The sequence below is a fragment of the Triplophysa dalaica genome, chromosome 2, assembly GCF_015846415.1.
Source record: "Triplophysa dalaica isolate WHDGS20190420 chromosome 2, ASM1584641v1, whole genome shotgun sequence".
NCBI lineage: Eukaryota > Metazoa > Chordata > Actinopteri > Cypriniformes > Nemacheilidae > Triplophysa > Triplophysa dalaica.
In genome coordinates, this window is record NC_079543.1 from 21,322,759 (window position 1) to 21,344,346 (window position 21,588).

General features: G+C 36.3%; 1 long non-coding RNA gene across 1 annotated transcript; it reads right to left on the reverse strand.

Annotated features, from left to right (window-relative positions):
- Positions 1 to 524: 524 nt before the first annotated feature.
- LOC130413472 (uncharacterized) lies at positions 525 to 21,338 on the reverse strand. The gene is made up of 4 exons (XR_008905497.1): positions 21,249 to 21,338; positions 20,603 to 20,659; positions 18,335 to 18,355; positions 525 to 585 (listed from the first exon to the last, which is right to left on the reverse strand). It is a non-coding gene; the product is annotated as an uncharacterized LOC130413472 (long non-coding RNA).
- Between the last annotated feature and the right edge of the window lie 250 nt (positions 21,339 to 21,588).

A 21,588-nucleotide genomic window follows, 5' to 3' on the forward strand; every position in this document is an offset into this window, starting at 1 on the left:
TACAGTATAACACCTATAGAGACTTTAACACATTGTCACACTGGTTATTTGCTCAGCATGCCAACAGGTGGTATGTCACATGATCAGCGGGGAGGTTCGGGGTGGAAGAACTCTGTTGGAGGTGTGAGTGATGTCAGTGTGTCTCAGGTAGGGGGTGGCAATCCATCTGAATCTGTTTTTTGCATGTAAATCATGTCTTCTGTTACGTAAATCCTACAACATCTTCATATATGATTAACAAGCTAACAAAATATAAAAGAAAATAGGCAATTTATGGCAAAATATGGTTGTATTTAAAATCTGTTTTAAAAATGTGACTAAACATTTTAAATGAATCAGTCAAGTTAGTATTTAGTAAATGGATTTTCTATAGTATATCATTTTATAACATACACAATAATTGTAGCCATTTAAAAGAAAGATGTTTTTTATAGCTTTTGTTGTAAAGTCGCCACCATGTAGCAGCATTACAACCTGTGACTCTACCTTATACAATGGCGGAGAGATTTGTAAAGATATGCTGGAGGACAGATTGAAAACATTATTTCCACTGCAATCTGTAACTTTCCATCTCTGTCGCCATCTCTGTTTGAAACAAAAAATAACAGGTTACTTTCTGTATTTATCTTTACGTTAGATTTCATCAAACTGACATTTCTTGCCAATCTGTAACCAACAGCTCACATGATAAATCATTATTATTATTATTATTAACTTTTTATCAAATGAAGTCTTGCAAATCGGCATAAGGAAAGAAAAATCAGTGTTCAAAACTGTCCCCTTATGTATTTGCTAAATAAAAGATTTTAACTTATTGATTTGGTGATGAATGATGAATAAATGCTCACAAATTAATTTCTGTTTCACAATAATTTTTTTCAGGTCCAGTAAAGTTATATAATAATAGACGTTTCAGTGGCAACAACATATACAAACGTTATGTGGCCCAAAGTTGACTTCCTATAGGCCTCTGCAAAGAATCAATAATAACAGTGTCCCTGTAGATTACATTATTTTATTACAATCAATTTAAACATAAAATATTGAGATAAATTAAATATTATTATAAATTGTTATACCATATAGACCAATAAACAAACACTGACCGAGATTAACTTCGGGCCATGGGCGTGCGTCTGCTGAAACCATCTATAGTGATTTAACCATTGTGGTAAATCATTGAGATTTGCAGAGACAAGACATTTTTCCACCAGCACTTAAATAAAACAGTGTTGATGTTTGCAAGACTGCCAACATAAGACCATTGGATCATTTGGTATTTAAGCTGTTTTGTAAAACAATTATCCTGTCAGTCCCCTCAGAGCTCCGGCAGAAAAGCTCCATTTAGGTGACAAAGCCATCTCTCTGTGGCAGAACAATGAGTGTTTCTTACCAAACAATGAGGTGTGTGTGAATAAATGTGTTTTCAAACTCTGAAAATCACCGCAGCTTAGTCTCATAATCAGAGTTATGGTGTAAATACGCTGTTCAGTGCCTTTTGAAAGCAGCTATTCAACCTCCTGCCGTTCTTTATATTTTGCTGCAGTTTAATCTCAGAATTGTAACGTGATGAAATAGCATTTTACCTCCATAACAAAACAAAACATGTCTAGAATGAATGGAGTGAGAGAAGAATTTCATTTCAACCTGATTGATTGAAACATGTTATCTTCAAGGATTTACTCGTAAAGGGCTCCATCCACGCCAATAAGATTTCTATTTCCCGTTTTTGAAAAGAAATGCCAAAGCATAATGGTGCTATTCAGCACCTATGAAAAAGGACGGGAATTACGGGCTCTGGGCAGTGTTTGGTGTGCTTTCAGACCGAAGCTGCAAGTTTTGCCCATCACATCACAACACCTTTTCCCAAAGTTTTCGACTTTTGACACATGACTTCCAAACCGTAGGCAAGATTTTTTTATAGCCACTATCCCAGAGGCAAATCTGTAAAGGATTGCAAAGATTTCTGATGTCTGGACTGCTTTTGCCATTTGAGCCAAATAGCTTTGCAACTCTATTAGTGTTGGAGTTGGTCTCTTAGCAACTTCTATATCAATTGTCTGGCTGCTCATTTTGTTGGAGCAGCCCTTATAATGTTATATGTAGGCTTGGGCAGGTTTCAAAAATATATTCATATTATTGATTTATTCAGTCTAGTCTGGAAGAACTTGACTGGTCTGTATAAAGTCCAGATCTGAAACCAGCTGAACACCTTTGAGCCAAACACCCAAACCCATCAATATGACTTGTGCACATGGGCTTCAGTCATTCACAAACAAAAAAAAGGCACTTCCAAAACTATTGTAACAAAGATGGAAACAAAATTCTTTAGTATGGTCTTGTATGATATAGCATAAATCGTGGTTCTGATTGGAATTACTGAAATAGTTAAAAAAGTTTATTAGAAGGGAGTGTCCCAATTCTTTTCTCCATATAGTGTATATGTAAACAGTCACTTGACAAGCAGACACATGCACTCTTCTTCAAACATTCTATATAAAGCCCACTCTCCATCTTAAATCAAATAAATGCGTACAGTGCAAATAATTCAAACAGATATTCTTTAATACCGTGTTAAACAACAGATGCAGATTTGCTGTTTTTTGTCTGCTTGTTACATAACACAAAGAGATCACACATTATACTTAAATACCCTGGTAAATATACTCATGGTGTTGCTGGCATTTCAGCTGTGTACACAGTAGCGCAAAGGTGTGAAAAAGACTTGTAGGTGAAGTGGATTTTCCCTACGATCCAATTCCATAGTCATAATAACATTTCCTTCGGCTTATCTCTTGTGGAGAGTGAGTAGGTGTATGTGTGTGTGTTTGTGTTGAGATTGACTGACAGCTGATATAAGCACAGTTTGGTTTTACAATGGGTATATTTGTGCTGTAGCTCAATACCGTCATTATGTTAATGGATTACTGGCTGACAACCACTAAAGACATTTTAAACCTTTAGTTCAGTCCTGACAAAGTATATATTGTAGCACCACCTATGTTCAGTATATTATCTGGCGGGCGCTTACTTTTAAATACTTTAAATTTGAATCTTTTACTTTTGACATGGCAGCAAATAATGACTCAAAATGTTTATCTGATAGTCTGTTTACTGGCCACATTTGTTCACCATCTGGTGTTAACCAAAGAATGAAATGTTTAAGGATGTTTATTGAATTCTTTTAAATGTCTCAACGTTCCATTTAATCCATCTGACACTTCAGTTTAAAGATACTTTGGCAACTCATTTGTCACACAATGAATGCAGTTCTCTCAAATTACATTTGATAATTATTTGTTAATCAAGTTACCATAATAATGCAGTTTTTCAGTGTCTTTGGTGTGTTATAAGTTTCCCACGTAAAACTGCAAAAATGAATGTGTCTGAACAAAAGATGCATCCTATCTAAAAGCGAATGCTCACCCAGACCTGCCTGAAATGCCTTGTGTAACCACACCCCACATATCTACTTCAGTTCGTGGTTGACCAAGACTGCCCAAATGTACTGTTAACTTAAGTAAGGTGGACGTACCTGCCAGAACAATTGCTTTGGAACATGATGTTCCAAATATGGTAAGAGGCGTTACATATCCGTCACACGCTTGCAGTATTCGACCAATCACTACACACTGGTTACCTGGCCAATCATAGCACACCTCGCTTTTCAGAGTGATGAGCTTTGTAAATAATCTGCACGTTTCAGAGAGGCGGGGCAAAGAAGAGATAAAAACATACACGGTTTGTGGAAAATAGAGCGTTTTAACCTTAAAGCAACAATGAGCAACTTTTCGACCTTAAATTAATGTCTCTAAATAAATTTTAGTGGTAGGACAACTTTTAACTGGACGAATTTTACTGCTGTTGCTACCTAAGCAACCACCTATCGGCTGAAATTGCACTTGTACCGTTGGTGTTCGGGCCGGTACAAGCCCCACTTATCCCCTGCTTTACGGCATACGTCATATTTTACTCGTAGCCTGCGAGAAGTTAGCCAACAGCTAACAATAAGACAAAACGATCTAGTTCAACGAATGTCTCCAAACCATCAACATGGCAGAGCCAGCAAATAAAACAAAGAGGAAAAGAGAGAGAGTGATCGGACACAAATCAATATCTGACAGATTTACACTCAGCGACGCGAGCTGCAAGAGGCAACAGATTTTTTTCTTACTGTCCTGTACTTTTGAGCTAGTAAGTAATTTGGCTGTGCTCAGGTTGTTTATTGGCACACTAACGTTACTGGTTAACAATTTATAACCGTAAGGTAGACTAGAGATAATGTAATATTGCCGGGTCTCAATAGCTTACGTATGATCGTGCCTCAACACAAATTTAGTGTTATGCTTGTAAATGATGCAAACCACAATAAATGATTTGGGGTCAAAAGTAGCTGATTACTTAGTTTGTGCTACACTGTAACGAATTGCTGTAAAAACTACAGCGTTATTTTACAGAAGCTGACTGTTTTTTAAATAATACATAATATTGCTGTTAAGTGCAATGCATTCTGGGGTCACATGACGGATTAACTCAAATGTACAGAATATTGCTGTAAATTTCAAATCTACAATGGCGGGATGACCTTCAACAGTCGAGATTGGGGTAGTGCGCAAAATGAGTGATTCACACCTGTGGTAAGTGACTTATTAAGTATTTTTTTCCATATTTGGTAACTATCATACTGGTAACGTTATATAGAGGTTTCTACATTCACGTTTCATATTGGTAACCCCGGATTCAACCTCCATCCGCGGGGACCGAAGGAGTCTTGTGTGGTTTCAGCAGCGCCGTCGCGATAAGATTTCAAACATTCTCCGTCGCTTTAGCACCTGAGGACAGAAGTTGTTCATGTTATTTAGAGTTTTTGTTCACACCAAGAGCGAAGGCGGTATGTGAGAAGCTACAGTTCATTGTATTAGTAAGTTGACGGTTGTTTTTTTAATGTTGAACATCGTGCCCGCCGTAGACTCGGTAAAAGTTACGTGCTTCGACAGTTGGGATACCACACTTGGTCGTGATTATTTTGTGGTATAATTCAAATTTGCAAATGCAGTTATCCGTTAAATCGAGAGACCTAATTAAAACGAGTCACCAAAGCTTCCGGTAAGTCGATGTTTATGGAGGATAGCCAGTTAAAGTGATTCATGTACGTAACCAAAAGACGTTACCGACACCCTCATCGTTAGAGAAGAACTGTCTCCCAGATAGGACCGTGTTACAAATACCAGTGTGACAATCTCTTCACCTTGACATCCCTAACGTTAGTTGGATTACATTTTTGTTTAAGTACGGTTTTAAGTGTAAGTTACTCTGTGTAATTTGCTTAGAGTTTGTTTGTAGAATCAATTTAACTAAAATGTAGTTTAAATGTAAAATTCTTAGAGATAAAAGTGTATAGTCACTATTAACTATTACTATTGTCACATTTAATTGTATGTTTTAGGACACACTTTGCCATGCAGTCCACTGGATGCTGACTACTGAAGGTTAGGTTGTGTGTGATGGTGCTCAGCACAATTTCATGTCTGGCCTTGCCACTCTGTTCATAGCATGTTACATATTCAATTTTGAGTACCAGGATGGGGCAGCGTGTATCTTGGAGTCCACTGAAAGGTATTAGTTGAACAACTTCCTTTCCTGCATTTTATAGATATGTTAATGTTATATAACTATTAAGACCTTTTAAACAATATTTCTCAACGAGAGATGGATTTTTTTAGGGCAAATTATTTAGAAGTCTCCCCTATTTAACACTAGCAAGCTGATGATTTAATTCATGTGTTTTAATATAATATATTTTGTACATTTAATATAACATTTAGTTTTTCCTGACTCTTTGTAGATATTAATCCAGAGAGTGTAACAAGAAGAAGCGTCATCTAAAATGCCAGGATACAGAAGAAACAGGTTGCAGTGAACCCACATGTTGCCGCTCTTCTAAACACAATGATGAATTTTCAGTGAAATCGATGAAAAGTAAGAAGCAAACACACACACACACACACACACACACAGATCTCATCATTGAATTACATCATTTTATTATTCTCTGACTGTAGATGTTGTCCTCTGTTTTTCTCTGACTATAAATTGAATATCTAACATTATTCTCTTGTTTCGTTTCCATAGTTCCAGCTACTTGTTGTGCTCTGATGGATCAAGATGTGGACCGTTTTACAAGACTCACTTGGGCCTTGTTTTGCAAGTTGTTTCATGATGGTAATGTTGGTTAACGTGTTGTTTAAACATGAATGTTTAAAGAGCCATGTTGGATACTATGAAGTTGTAACTGAATAAAATTATTTCATGTACAACAACGTACACAATTCGTCTGTAATGTTTTTTTGTATCAATTAAGAAAAATTAAACACTGTATATCCAGTATGCAAAACGTACTGGATATACAGTGATTTATGTATTTCTTCTAAATAAAGTAAATTAAAATCAAGCAATTTGCTGTAAAAAATACAGCATTATACTGTTGATATTCAAAATTACAGTTTTTCCAGTATTCTGCAATTACAGTAAATGGCTGTAAATTAAATAAGAGTATTGTGGCTGTACAATTTACAGTAACTGGCTGGCAACCCTGCTGCCAGTAGTTTACTGTAAATTTTACAGGATTTTTTTTACAGTATAGTAGACTAATGTTACCGGTATCTATAGTTACTGTGCTAGGCACTAATCCCATAGCGAGTTGAGTGTAAATTATTGATTGTACCCTATACACAAAGCACAACACCTGGTCGCGAGTGTGTTTCCAAAAATATAACTAACGTTACAGAAAATGATTTGCGTTGGTTACTAAACACATTCATGTCCATGCATTGTGTTTTGGGTGACTGCAAATGTGTCATGTAGCTAACGTTAGTCAGTTGCGCTAACGGCTAACAACCAACTGCTACCTCAGAATATGCATATAAAGGATTGTCAGTTGATTGTTTTTGTAGTCCAAAATAAAGTCTGCTTTTTTCTGAGATCTGTTTCTGATTATTTTAACATTTAGATTTTAATCAATAGATTAGCATAGTTTTGCAAAATGAATCTGTTAATATTTATCATTACAGAATCTTTAATTTGAATAAAATTAAAGGACCATGCAACCAAAAAAATATTCTTCTTAAAGAGATAGTGCCCAAAAATGAAAATTCTGTCCTCATCTATTCACCCTCTTGTCTATCAAACGTGTTTGACTTTTTTTCTTTCGCAGAACACAAAAGAAGATAATTTGAAGAAAGCTTGTAACTGAACAGCGCTGGCAACCATTCACTTCTATTGTATGGACAGAAAACCAATGCAAATGAATGGCTGCCGGTTAACAACATTCTTTAAAATATCTTCTTTTGTGTTCTGCTGAAGAAAGAAAGTCATTCATGTTTAAAATGACAAAAGGGTGAGTAAATTATGACAGTATTTTCATTTTTGAATGAACCCAATTTAAGACAAATTTTCTTAGCTTGATACTCTACAAACTGTTGTGTTAAAAAACAATGCTGTACTGGTTTAATAAGGTCTGCTTGACCTCTCACTATGAAGCGAGTACAATCAGTACATATTTTTGTCCAATTTGTGCAGAGCGTTTAAGCTTGGCAATAAGTGTGATTTGGTTAGAATATAGCTTGGCGCTCTCCGGACAAGACGGAAATAAAGGCATCTATTAAAGAGATAATGTCTGTAATCTCTATCAAAGCATGCAGAGAGTAAGTAAGATGAAGGGACAGTGATTGGTCTTACTGCAGGTATGACCACTGTTGGAGTCTCAGACCTGCACAAAGCAGCAAAGCGAGATATTTCCTCTATTTTTGGATGGCATAATAAAGCAAGCTAAAACATGGCATACCAAACTTTATTTTTGTATTATTCTCAATAAAAACGTTTGTTCATAATTTTCCCTATTTAAACATATAAATAAGACGTAGGGTTTAAAATTCTTCATTCGTTTAAAGCAGTCATCGTCAATTGGCGGACCTTTGCTTCGTTCCGTCCCAACCCCGAGACATGGCCTAATTCCATTCCATTCCATTCCATTTTCTACCGCTTATCCGAACTACCTCGGGTCACGGGGAGTCTGCGCCTATCTCAGGAGTCATCGGGCATCAAGGCAACATGGCCTAATAAACCATTTAAAACCTTTGACTATTAAAGTTGTTTAGCCTAAATTGAGCTGCATCACACGCGCTCTCAGAAACATTTATGTAATTGATAATTCGCTATATCCTCTAATATCTTTATCTAGCGCCAAACAGGCTTCATTTTAACCCTTTCCGCTCCACACGCGCTGCTTCTATAAAAATTAGAATACAAATTCTACAGACACGCAGAGAAGCTAAATGTACACACAATAGTTAACTAAATGCAGCAAATTTAAGCATTTCTATCCATCTAATTACTGTTTGCTATATGTCTCAAACCTTTCAACCAGTGATATGTTATTAACCATAATGTTTTAATTAGTGGTGGGCCGTTAACGCCGTTAACGCCGTTAACGCAGTGAGACTATTATCGCGCGTTAAAAAAACGCCGTTAATCTATTCTCAAAGTTGGGTTGGCAGCTGGGTCTATACTACGCAAGCTATGATGACTTTCACCTTGATATTTTAGCGCAGATGTATACCATCTTAACTGCACTGTACGGGGCGAGAACGAGATTTTTTAACTCGCGTGATTCGCGTCATTCGCGGAAGCAGAAGCCGCCTCATCATCTCATAACCAGGGCTTCATTCGCGCGATTCGCGCAGCAAGTAGGTCTATTGGCTCTTTTCATTAACATATAAATCACTCGCGCTTGAGGCGCCATTCGCGTTTGGTCTGAACACAACATAACGTTACTGTGAAATTACCGCATCAAATGTGACGTGCTAACATGGATGCAGCTATGAAGCCGCCGGGTTTGCTTCAGGGAATATTAATTTTTAAGAAGCTTCCCAATAGAAACATCGACAAGACTAAGGTTGTTTGCACCTTGTGCAATGCGGAATTGGTTTAAAAAAACACTTTCTCTCAACAGGTAGTGGTCTAGCTTTAGTTGAAACAAGTAACTTTGTATTGAGATCTAATGTATTATGGCTCCTGTATGACATATCGCTTGTTGCTCCCTCACTCTTTGTAAATCGCTTTGGATAAAAGCGTCTGCTAAATGACTAAATGTAAATGTACTGTAGGAGCTCTTCCAGTCTCAAGTACCACCTAAACGCAAATCATCCCTTAGCTAATGCAGAAGTAAACACAAGTTCATCTTATTGAACATAATTTAATTTTCATCACTAATTAGAACAGCTTTCTCAAGCAGTTTGTGATGCATTTTGGAAACAGGAGATGAGCCCCTGGTCTAATGCGCCACCTGGCTTGAGAAACCCGTTCTCAAAGACTTACTTTTAGTCATTATTTGGGTAGCACACATATTCTGAATGCCTTCGGCAGAATTCAAATGAGCCATTTTAATCTAGATTAATTTTGGAATTAATCTAGATTAATCTAGATTAAAAAAATTAATCTATGCCCACCACTAGTTTTAATCTACATTTAGCATTAACATTATCGATCAGCATGTAAACATTTGTAACCCTTTGAAAACCCAGGCTAAAGTTTCCAATTGATTATTTGATAAGAACCATCAAAGATTAATTTCAAGCCTTCATACTTACTGCGGATATAAATATAAAATATAAATGGCATATCTATCTTTTAATATACAGTATATCCAACTTTGCTAAATTTAATTAATATTTATTTATTTTCAAAAAACATATTGTCCGGACCTCCATTTGGAAGAAAATATTAGGAACATTCTTGGAACTTTATTTGAATACCCCTGGTTTAAAGTATCAGCCTCATGCCGCGGTCCGACCGGAGTTTGAGCATGCGAAAAGTCAAGTCTGACCGCATCATATCTTTTTCCTACAACTGCTCGGTACGAATAGAAAATTACAAATGAGACAATTTTTGAAATATTAAGACTAAAAGGTTTACACTAAAGAACATTTTTAAGATCTAGTTTCGGACACAATTGCTGTGTAATGTTTCAGTTCGTATTGAAGTCTTTAACAATGACTTTTAATAGCCCATTTGGCGAATCTCAGCATGATCTCTTCTGAAACTTTGAAATGGAGACATTTGAGAGATTTTTAGGCTAGCAAAACATCTGAAATGCAGGACTTAAACGTCTTTGCTTTACATTTAGTCTCACTGCTGGCTCGGAGAAACAACCAAGACAATAAAGAGAAGCAATTTTTTTGCAATGAATACATTTTTGCATCCACACAAAGTTTGGAACCTAAACTAGATTTTTAAAAGACCAAGTCTAGAAATAACAATATCGTTGTTCTTGCCCTATTCAGACTCCAGTTTAAAAATCCAGTGAAATGTCTCTCATCAGATGTGTTCATCTCCCAGAACACCAGATTCATCTCTGACAATATAAATCTGAGATATGACACCACTAAGTGCTCCAGTGTGACGTACAGCCCACCTTCAACACTTGCCACCAATCGCCGCATCCATCAATCACAAGCTCAACCAATCCATCTATCAACGTCAGGCCACTCCCCCACACATCATTTAGAGTTCAATTTGTCATTTATCACTTTATCTGCGGCTTGTGGTGTTTCATACCTCCTTCATTTCATTTCTCCCTTAGCCTCCATCTATCATGAAGAATTGCATAAGGAGATCTCACTGGATACTATGATTCCAAGCTGTGCTATTTATATACATGATAGCTAACATATTGAATGTATAATTTGCTCAATCTTTTGCAATATATTGACATATTCATCTAGTGTAAAATCCTTTGAATGTCTATGGCCGATATCACAGTAGTTTCACGACAGGGGTGTCAAACTAAATTGCTGAAAAACAATGTTTTGTTTTTGACACTAGGCTCCAGATACTAGGTCTAAACAGTAAACATGTCTGAGAGAAAAGGAGGTGTCCATCATCCTGCAACATCACATGTCGTAGAGTTACATCTCAAGAACCAACAGTGGTGCTGAAGGATTAAAAACCCTCTGCCTCTTCTCCGCCCCTTCTCTAAAAAAAATTCTCACTCGCTTTCAGTTTTATTCCATTCCTTTCAAAAGGCTGTGGACAGCTCTAATGAGGCTTTACTTTTCTCTTTTGTACTCGCACACAAACACACAGCTGTCACATTAACAGGCCCTTCGTCCTTCTCAACGGAACATCAAACAAATGACATGAAACACCTCTCAGTGGACTGAAATTGCTCGACAACAATCTCCACTAAAGGATGGAAGTAAGAGAGCCATTTTGAAAAATCATTTTCTATAACTGCCCATTTACATCTTGAGTGTCAAAACATGACACATTTATCACCTTGTTTTGCAAGATTTTAATCTAATGGGGCTGTTTTCGGGACGTGCATTTCGTGGATGGAATCGAAGCACCAATATAGTTATCCCATCTGATAAAGATTAAAAAAATTCTGCCTTCGCTCTCTAATATGAGTCCTGTTTTGGCTCCTATGACTTTGAATTAAAATAAAAAATGCAGACCGAGTGGATTACAGTTAAAGGGGTGATTTGCCGGAAATACGTGTTTTTCTTTGCCTTTGGCGTGTTATAAGTTGCCCATGCATGTATAAGACACGTAAAATTGCAAAAATGTAAGCGTCGGAACAAAAGATGTATTTTAGCTAGAAGCGAATGCTCGACCGGCGAATCTACGTCAGTTCATAACACGATTTGAATAAGACCGCACAAAACTAAACGCAAGTAAGGTGGGCGGTCTTGTAAATCTCATTTTACCGTCGCTGCCAGATGTTCCGAATATGTTAAGAGGCGTTACATTTCCGTGCAGTATTCGACCAATCACTACGCACTAGTGAACTGGCCAATCAAATCACACCTCGCTTTGCAGAGCGATGAGCTTTGTAAAATATCGGCGCGTTTCAGAGAGGCGGAGCAAAAAGGAGATACAAACATGAACGGTATGTGTAAAATACTGCGTTTTTTATCCTTAAATTGTGTATACACATTGTTTTACAACTTAAACAAACCATAATATTCGTTTTAGCCGCCTCAAATGACCCCTTTAAAGAAAATACTCAAGTGTGATTGTTAAAATATGGTCCAAAAGACCTTTTGAGGCCAAAAAATCTGAAACTACAAATCATTGTGTAAAGCTTTATCTTTACCAAGCAAACTTTCTTTAAAACAGATTCTTGCCGTAAACCGCATGCTGCTTTCAATAAACCCATAGGCATTCCACAGAGAAGTCTTTTTATCTTTTATATCCTCGCTGTTGTGCTGTACAGAAAATATTCATCTATAATAAATGCAGTCTATTGTGTGCATGTGTCCCTATAGAAAGGCTACTATAAAGAAAAAGTTTTTGTGTAAGCGATTTGAATTGCATTGTTCTATTGTACATGTCCCTGCCAGTTTTGCATATGTGAATGTGTGGATTTTATAGATAAATCTGTGTGTGAGTAAATTATCTGCTTTCCACTGCTGTGTGACCTCATTGTACATTTTTTTGCATTTCCTCTGCCTTCCATCTATATGTTTGATTTGTGTTTGAGTGTATGGATTTTACTCCCAGTTCTTTTTAAAAAGACTACAGTAGATATATGGATTAGTTCACCCCAAAATGAAAATTCGATGAATTTACTCTCAGGTTATCAACGTCCCACCAGATTTGAATTTAGTGCTCAAATATGTTTATGTTTCAAGTTTGCTAAATAATCTCAATCTTGTAATAATTTCCTTTCAAATTTTTTTGCTTCAGAAGATATTCAATTACCCAATGAGAGAACTTTGGGGTAAACTTCTATAGCGGTGAAAGGGAGAATACCAAAAATATATTTTTTGCATTCTCATTTGCTTATATAGCAAAAGAAAAACTCAACGAAAGTTTTTTTTCCATACTTTCACAAAAAAATAAAATAATAGAGTCTGATGACGGCAATCAAAAGAGAGAACGATGTCAACTTTAATGTGACTTCTATAGACGCTTTATAAGAAACAGCTCTGCATTAGCCTTGACAATTTTTTGTGTAACTTGATGCAAATGTAATGTAATATAAAGTAAAGTGTTACATACATTTTTTTGAAAATTGACGCTGATGATCTTTGAACGCGTCATCACAGGCCTGTGAAAAAGGTGTATGGTTGACGTATTTTTGTAGGCCAACCCTGGAAGTTTAAGTCGCACTGGTTCTCTCGACCAAAAGCCTAAGGTTTGTTCCCATAGACTCTGAAGATCGTAAAAAATTTTTTTTAACAATCAAGATAATCCTTACAAGTGAACACAACATTTATTATTTTTGAAGCATAACTACACACAGAAGTGAAAAACAAACATGAGGCTATAAACAGACTACGCCATGGACACTCAATATCAATGTCACCAACACCAAGCCATTCTTTCAAACGTTATTAAAAACATATTTCCTAGTAAGTTCTCTGTGGATTATGCCCATGTTGTATTATTTGTTAGTTATATACCATATGCACGATGACGTCTAATGTCACCAATGTAGTCAGTTTTAGCAACTTGTAACCTAACGCTGTTTTTAAAACACAATAAAGCTTTAAAAAAAGCTTGAGCTGTATAAAAAGGGTATGTTTTTATGATTAAAAGATGAAAATATTAAGGTTTTGTTAACCACAGTCCTTATTTCACGCAATTGACCAAAAACCCATTGGCCGATGGAACCGCTCCTGGGGTTTGCATAAAAAAATACGGCATCCTGCGGTAATCTATTGCCCGGCCTTCATCGATTCCATGGTCAAATTCCAAATACCACACTTTTTGAGTAAAAAATATCGATTTAAAATATGTTAATCCTGTCAAGTTACAGCTAACTCTTCTCAAACTCTAATCCAGTTTATCAACACGCGCTCCAAAAAATCAATTCACAGCTTTAAAACAGTATTCTCAATCAGGTTGAGAGACAGATAGACACAGAAAGAAAGAGAGGGATGAAAAAGAAGTTAAAGGGAGAAATATTCATGTGATTTCACTGGTGTGGAAGAGAGCAGCATTGTACAGTCAAATGAGGGAGGCGGTTGCACTTGAAACGAGAGCTGCGAGTTGAAATTCCACAAACACTTATTTATTCTGAATCGGTTGATTAAGCTGAGAGTATCATTTGCAATAATGATTCATTTCAGAACAGAGGGCATCACTTTTATCTACTTTTATGTGCGCACAAGTTCGCGGAAGATGTTATTGTAATATATCTGAGACCATCTGGATGCATAAAACCCTGCTATTAGCATAAAATAGTGCTTAGGATCAATAACAACTGACTATGGCTTTCAGCATAGATATGCAACTTACAAACAATGTAAATTTGAAAACAACATGGAGAAAACACAATTAATTCAGACTGGTTTGCACTATTTACACAGATATCCAGCAGAAAAACTCTAAATCAACAACTTTAAACTGCAAAATTGAAATCGTTCCAAATACAACCCCTGGGGAATACTTGCATCTGTTTGAGAAACTGTTATTTAAGTGACCAGAATTAACAGAATTTTTAGCAGTTATTGCTATTGTGACGGACAGAATTTAGTTTGTAATGTTATCAGACATGATGTATCACAGCATGTCAAACTATTACATTCAAAAACAGTGATAACCAAATAAGTTAATATGGAGTAAATACGGACATGTTTGATAAGGCTACGTCCCAGTTGGCACTACTTGATTATTTATGTCCGGTAAAAAACACAGAAACCTATCTTGTTTTATACCAGTATGTGCAAACAAATGAAAACACTGCTGCTTTTGTTGCCCAGAAACTGATAAGGAATTAACCAATATAAATAGATGCAGCATACCGATATCTTATCAGTAAGAATATGCATAGTGATATTTGTGACAGAATTGTGAAATGTGTTTTGTGATCTTAAGGTCATTAACATAACAATTAGTCAAAGTTAAAATATGTGAATATCCAGGATTAAAACATAGAAAAAAAATCATACTAAAATGTCAAAATACATAAGTTTTAAAAATGGCTCAAGGACAAGGGTGTATGGGGCTTCTCACTGCAAATGTCCTGTTGAGGTTTTCTTGTCCTATGACAAATGGCGTATTGCATGTCTGTTACACTACATTGATTTTTTCCAAAATATATATTTTTAAATACATTTATTTGACTTATTACTTATAAATAAATAATTTCCAAAGAACCACTTAACCCAAAATTTCTCTTTAAACTCTTTTAATAATCTACGGACAGTTACTTAAGCAAGAAGCCCTGCGAAGCACTGGGTTACAGTCCTTTTAAACAGCTAAGGGCGTTGGAGTGCCTAAAACCCTTTAGGTGTTCTTAACTGCACTGTTACTCACTGCTACGCGGGGCATATTAGTTTTATAAAATGGTTTATCAATACGTGTAGCAACGTTTCATAAAATAAAGTAAATAAATTATATTTAGGCTATGTAATGCGGTCAGCCGTTATAAATCAGGGTATTTTATAACAGCTTATAACTCGGCTCAGCCAATCAGAATCAAGGACCAGAACTGGCCTATTAATAAACTGAAGCAAACCAAGCACAACAACAAAACATCTAAAAGAAAATGCATGTTAAAGGCACTTGTTGTATGCACAGAACAAAAAATGTGTCACATTGATGACCCATTTAAACCCCCAGTGCTGCATATGCAAATATATGTGTTTCCCTTCATTAAGAGAATATTGAATTTAAATATTTAAGTGCAGTGATACAGAAAAGATTCAAAGAGAATAATAATGGAAGCTATATCAGGTCTCAAATGAAGATCACAGCTATAGAACGCTAATGAGCAATGTGCTCTATACGTAAAAGGGCCAATTTACTGTCTGATGTGCGAGATATATTATCTGTTTTCATCATCATCGCTCTTGGTTGAGATGTAATGAATCATCTTAATGGTTTTCTTCTGGAAGGTTTTACTTCAGAACAAAGGGACATGATTTCCTTTTCATGCCCCCATCATGGTAACAACATGATTTGATAAAACCTTTAAAAAAAATGTTTATGAATGTGTGTAATTGAAAGTATATTCTTCTGTGCTTATTTTTACACATTATCAAACATGGAAGAAGATTAGGTAAATGAGTTCAAAGCTCAAACAAACTACCAACAAACGGTTCACAAAAACAGCAAGAATTTGCCAAATTCCTCAGTTGCTGGTAATACCCAATCTCAACCATGATATTGTATATCCAGTTTTATATTCATTCTTTGATGGTCAAAAAACTGTGTGTAAATGTACTATCCAGATACCAGCTGAGTCTTCACAATTTACAGATTTACAAATTATTACTCAATCTTGCAAAACAGAATTAAAAATCACGGACATGAAAAATACAGCTAATAATCCAAAGCACTTTATTAAGCACAGACATTTATTTTCAATTTAACAACACTGTATGTGTGCTTTGTATTAGGGTCTGAATGTAAATGCCCCCAGCAACAGGATAATGGAAATGAGTATAACTAAAGCATAATAAAAGCATGGACTCCATTTTGCAAATTACGGTCACTATAGGATATTTTCAAATATTATGTTATATGATATTATCTGGAATATATTCAGTTTCTTTATTACTGTTCTATACAGTTATTTTGCTTTTAATCTGTTTGAAACAGTGCTTTTACTGTTTTATGAATATAATAAAAAATGTATATTGTTAACCTTAAGAGAGCAACACAGGTTTTATAAATAGCGTTTTAATCGCATCCATTTTGATAAAAGTCCCAAGAATTAGTGTAACAAGGAAAATGTAAAGTCTCATGCCTAGATGTACCACATATGAAAGAATTTAATTTGGGCAGTCCATTAAATAGGAGGATAAGGAATTGTGGTGCCATATAAATAGACGGATTGATTCAGTTGTGGTGCTTTCTGGTGCCAATGGGAAAGAAACCATCCTTACACAACATAAGAGTATCGTGTTTTTCTTGGAAGTACCTTAGAGTACTAAACGCCATTATACATACATTTCAGTACCACAGTATGACCATCTGATACCACTGCAGTACATTTTGTGCATATATAGAATTTGCCAAAACAGTGGTCTTATTTTTCGTTTTACTCTGATGGCTGTTTCAGCGCTTGGCTTCAGGTACGAGGAAGCTAGTTTGCTGGTTAACCTTGGGTTAAACTGTTGTGAAGTACCTGGCAAGCTTTCAAAGATGACCTTCACCCACATCAAAGGCAGTGAGGATGATAAGAATTTGACTGGTGCATGATATAGGCTTAGACCTAGGGGCTTCTCTCTCTCTATCTCTTTCTCGCTCGTCCTCATGCCCTCCTTCCTGCTCTCGAGCGGACGTTTGAATGTCTACAAATCTCAATGGCAGTGTCACAATAATCAGAGATTTTCATGCAAGAACTCCATCAGTGTCTGACCCACATCAAACGGCGCAGAATGACCTCGGCAGCACCAGACTAGATGAGCAAATTGATAATACAGGAGTGGACCGTTCTCTGATGGTGTCCACTAAAGAGAGACCAATGTATATAATAAGAACATGATAAGGTGGAGGCCTTTTCAGATGTCCCCTTATTCACTTACATAACAGGGCTGGAGGAACCTTTTTGTGTTGAGATTTTTTTTTTAAGCCAAGTAGGCCTATCATAAAGTATTGATTGTAAAATAAATATAAACTCAATGTCCTGTCATTGTTCTTTTAACACATAGTAATGTTTTGTGACATGCCTCGTAGTATAAAGCAACAATGGCAACAATATACTTCCCACCAACAGCAAATATAGGCTAAGTTTCAGAAACTGTCAAATTCTGAGCTTCCACAAAAAGTTAAGAAGTTTAATCAATTTCAGTCGAAAATGAATTAAAGTTTTTTGAAAAGAACTGACAATATTGAGAGCCACGAATTAATTAAACCGTCTATGTGCTCTATTTCCTGCTCGTTTTTCTTATTTAAGAGTGCAATAATGCTTTCCTGTAATGGATTTTACCATTCATTTATATGCTATGGATGAGGAGGAAGAAACATGAAGATTAATGAAAATTGAAAATAGAAGACAGAGCAAAGGCTGGTGGATGGAGATGCACGGAGTGAATATCAACCGTCCTGACATGACGAGTAAAACACTTCAGAGATGCACTCTGAGAAAGTAAAAGCAATTAAGAGATAACATACAGGCAGGAAATGAGTGTGCCTTAAGGTTTGCATGAGACACAAACATACACACAGAAAGTAGGAGAGTGAGAGAGAGAGACTGTGTTTTTAAGACATGGCTTTCTTTGCATTGATGTCATAAATTACTTTTCATGTAAAGAAGATAGTTTGGAAGTTGAAGGAATAGTTCACCTTCAATATGAACATTCTGTCAACATATACTCACCCTGTTGTCATTCTCTTTCGTCTGCAAAACACAAAAGAAGATATTTTGAAAGATGTTGGTCACCAAAAACTTCTATTGTATGGACACAAAATCAATGCAAGTCAATGGGGATCATTGGACATTTTTCAAAATATCTTTTTTTGTGTTCTGTAGAAGAAAGAAAGTCATGCAGGATTGAAATGACTGGAGGGCGTGTAAAAAAAGACAGAATTTTCATCTAAAACATGCATAGGCAACTTATAACACACCAAATACACAGAAAAACACATATTTTGCCATATGACCCCTTTAAAATTCAATTTAAACTTCGACCCGGATACAACGATTTTCCATTTGTTAATGATCCTATTCCATAGAAACATTAGAACCTATGGGTAACATAAAAGTATGATGTCGTTCTGAATGCCTGTCAAATCCCTTGTGAATAGTATCGTGTCTAGATTATAACTTCTGAGCGAAACACAATGAGATCTGCTTCTCATTATCTACAGGCCCTTTTTTTCTAAAGAACTGCCCTTTAACTCATAATCATATAAATCAATCTTCAAAAGAAACAATGAATGAAAAAACAGGATTTGGTCGTGCAAATCAGCATATATTGCCGTAAAATAATGGGCTCCATTAAAAAAGAGCGTTTTCATTTGCACAGAACTAAAGGGATCAAATTTAATTAGTGACCTATATTAGTCAAGGAAGGGCAGCCGGTGATAGCAGTGATTCATGTACGAGACTTCATAAAAACATCACAATGTCATATGGTTCATTACTCAAACGTACGGCAAATTAATATTGAGATCAGCACATTTTCGCTTGTTTTAAAATTGGTTGGTTTAAATTAGATTTTGAACACTTTCAAATGTATTATACAATAGATTGGCAAGGAGACAAGACAGATCTGCCATAACGTTCTTATAATCTTAAAAGACTACATATCAAGTGAGTGTTGAATTGAGTGTCTTCTTTTCATCATCATGAGTGGACTGCTGGGGTATTTGAGGTTGTGCTGTTGCTATGAGAGGAGTAGCTGGATGATTTAATACCCATGAGTGTGGATCATTCCGGGGGAAGCTGGCGTGTGTACCGGAGACGGCCCTTCACATCATCGAGGAACAGCCTGGGATGCCTCTTATTATGAAGAGCTTCCAGAGAGCTCCTCTGATCACATTTCACCAGTTACACAAATCACAGTCGGCGCAGGAAATATCGCAGCCAGTAGGCATGAAATAAATACATGCTGGCTGCGAATATTAAGTAAATTAAATTATGGGAGATTCGTTCAACACAAGTTAACCCACTTGTTTAATTTACTTACAAGCCTGCACTCCTATTTAAATGTTTTGGTCATACATAAAGCAGGGTTTTCTATTGGCAGCATGGATCATTATCTGTTTTACTTGCTGTGGACGGAACCATAAACACTCTTATGGGAATGAGAAGTGAATCCACAAGCTAGATTTGACTAATTCTGTTTGCCTGTCATTTTAAATTGCCAACGCTACTGCAGATAATAGAAAGACCCGGGTAATTTCTTGTTCATGTATTGTACTGTAACATTGGTGAGGCGGTTCCTTTAATTAGAATTTTGTTATTTTTCCCGGAGTATCTCTTTGATAAACATAAGTATGAAATGTAGGTTGCTAACTGTGCTGAAATAACACATAACAACAGGCAACAATAGCAGTCAGTCCTCAGGACACATTAACTCAAACTTGAAAAGCCCAAGTGCACACATCAGTCTTCTCTCACTACTTTTAGGGCTTTGATGTCCAGTATGACCTCAACACTCAACCTAAAGCTGAAGAGTCTGTTTGGCAGGACAAAATTTATAACGTCTACTGTAAACACACATGAAAGAGTCCCATGTTATCTGAAGGCCACCCATGGAACTTGCTGTATTTGTCTAACATGGGCAACAGGGTTTTCCACCGTCTAAGTCATTTTTGCTTTGCACGGTTTGAAAGTGTAGCTGGCTTATTTATCCTCTGTTTCTCTCTCTTTTGTCAGGCTTTTTCCGCTGTGCTTTCATCTCCGGGATGTTTGCAGGTGTGCGAGTAAAGTCGAGCCCGTGTACACAAGAGCTACAGAGCAGTGTACACAAGGGGCGTGCATGATTCACATTGTCACCTCTGAGAATTTAAGCCTGTGTTGTGTGACACTATGAATGATGACCTCCGTTTTATTTTGTCCATTTTAGGGGAAACCAGTTTTGTCTTTAGATCATGTGCATGCTGCAAAACATTTAAAGAGATTCTGTCATGAATTACTCACCCTCATACCGAGTCTAAGCTCTCTCCAAATGAAAGTGTATGGGAAGGGGTTGTCAAGCTGCAAAAAGAAAAAAAACAATACAAAATTATAAAATGTAGGGAATTTGACCCGTTTACAAACACCTGTTTACAAACACCTATTTAAACCTATTTTTTTATCTTAATTTTACAGAATTTTTTACAGAAAATACTACAATGTGACCCTGGATGAGAAAACCAGTCTTAAGAGTCAATTTTTTGAAATTGAGATTTTTACATCGTCTGAACGCTAAAGAAATAAGCTTTCTATTGATATATGGTCTGTTTGGATAGGACACTATCTGGCGGAACAACAACTGTTTTCAAAACTGGAATCTGAGGGTGCCAAAAAGCTAAATATTGAGAAAATCACCTTTGAAGTTGTTAATCTGAGGCACTGTAGCAGGCCGTCCACTCACAAAAATAAAGTTTGTATACATTTACGGTAGGAAATGTCTTCATAGAACATGATCTTTACTTAATATCCTAATGATTTTAGGCAAAAGGAAAAATCTGTAATTTTTCCCCTCACAATGTGTTTTTGGCGATTGCTAAAAATGTTGAGACTGGTTTTGTTGTCCAGGGTCACAATGTTAAATTAATAACATTGGGAAAACCTGTTATTTTACCAGTATATTTCTGCCACCCCGGTCACAAGGTAAGAAAGATAGAGTTTAATGGGTCATCACCCCAGACGTGTCATCAGTGTGACCTCATTGGGTCAGTAAGCTCTGGAAATTGAAAACATCACAGTAGGTGAAGCTGTAAGCTCTTTACACAGAGTGGCAGAACATATCACCTCAATCATTTAATCTCTTTCGTTCTCTTTTACACACACATACACACTCTCTCTCTATCTCTCACACACACAGGTTTGTTTTAGAGTTTGGTTAAAACATCTAGTGAAAAGAGTTTATTTACCATAGGAGAACCAAAGGACATCTGTATCCCCTACCCCTCTCACACCTT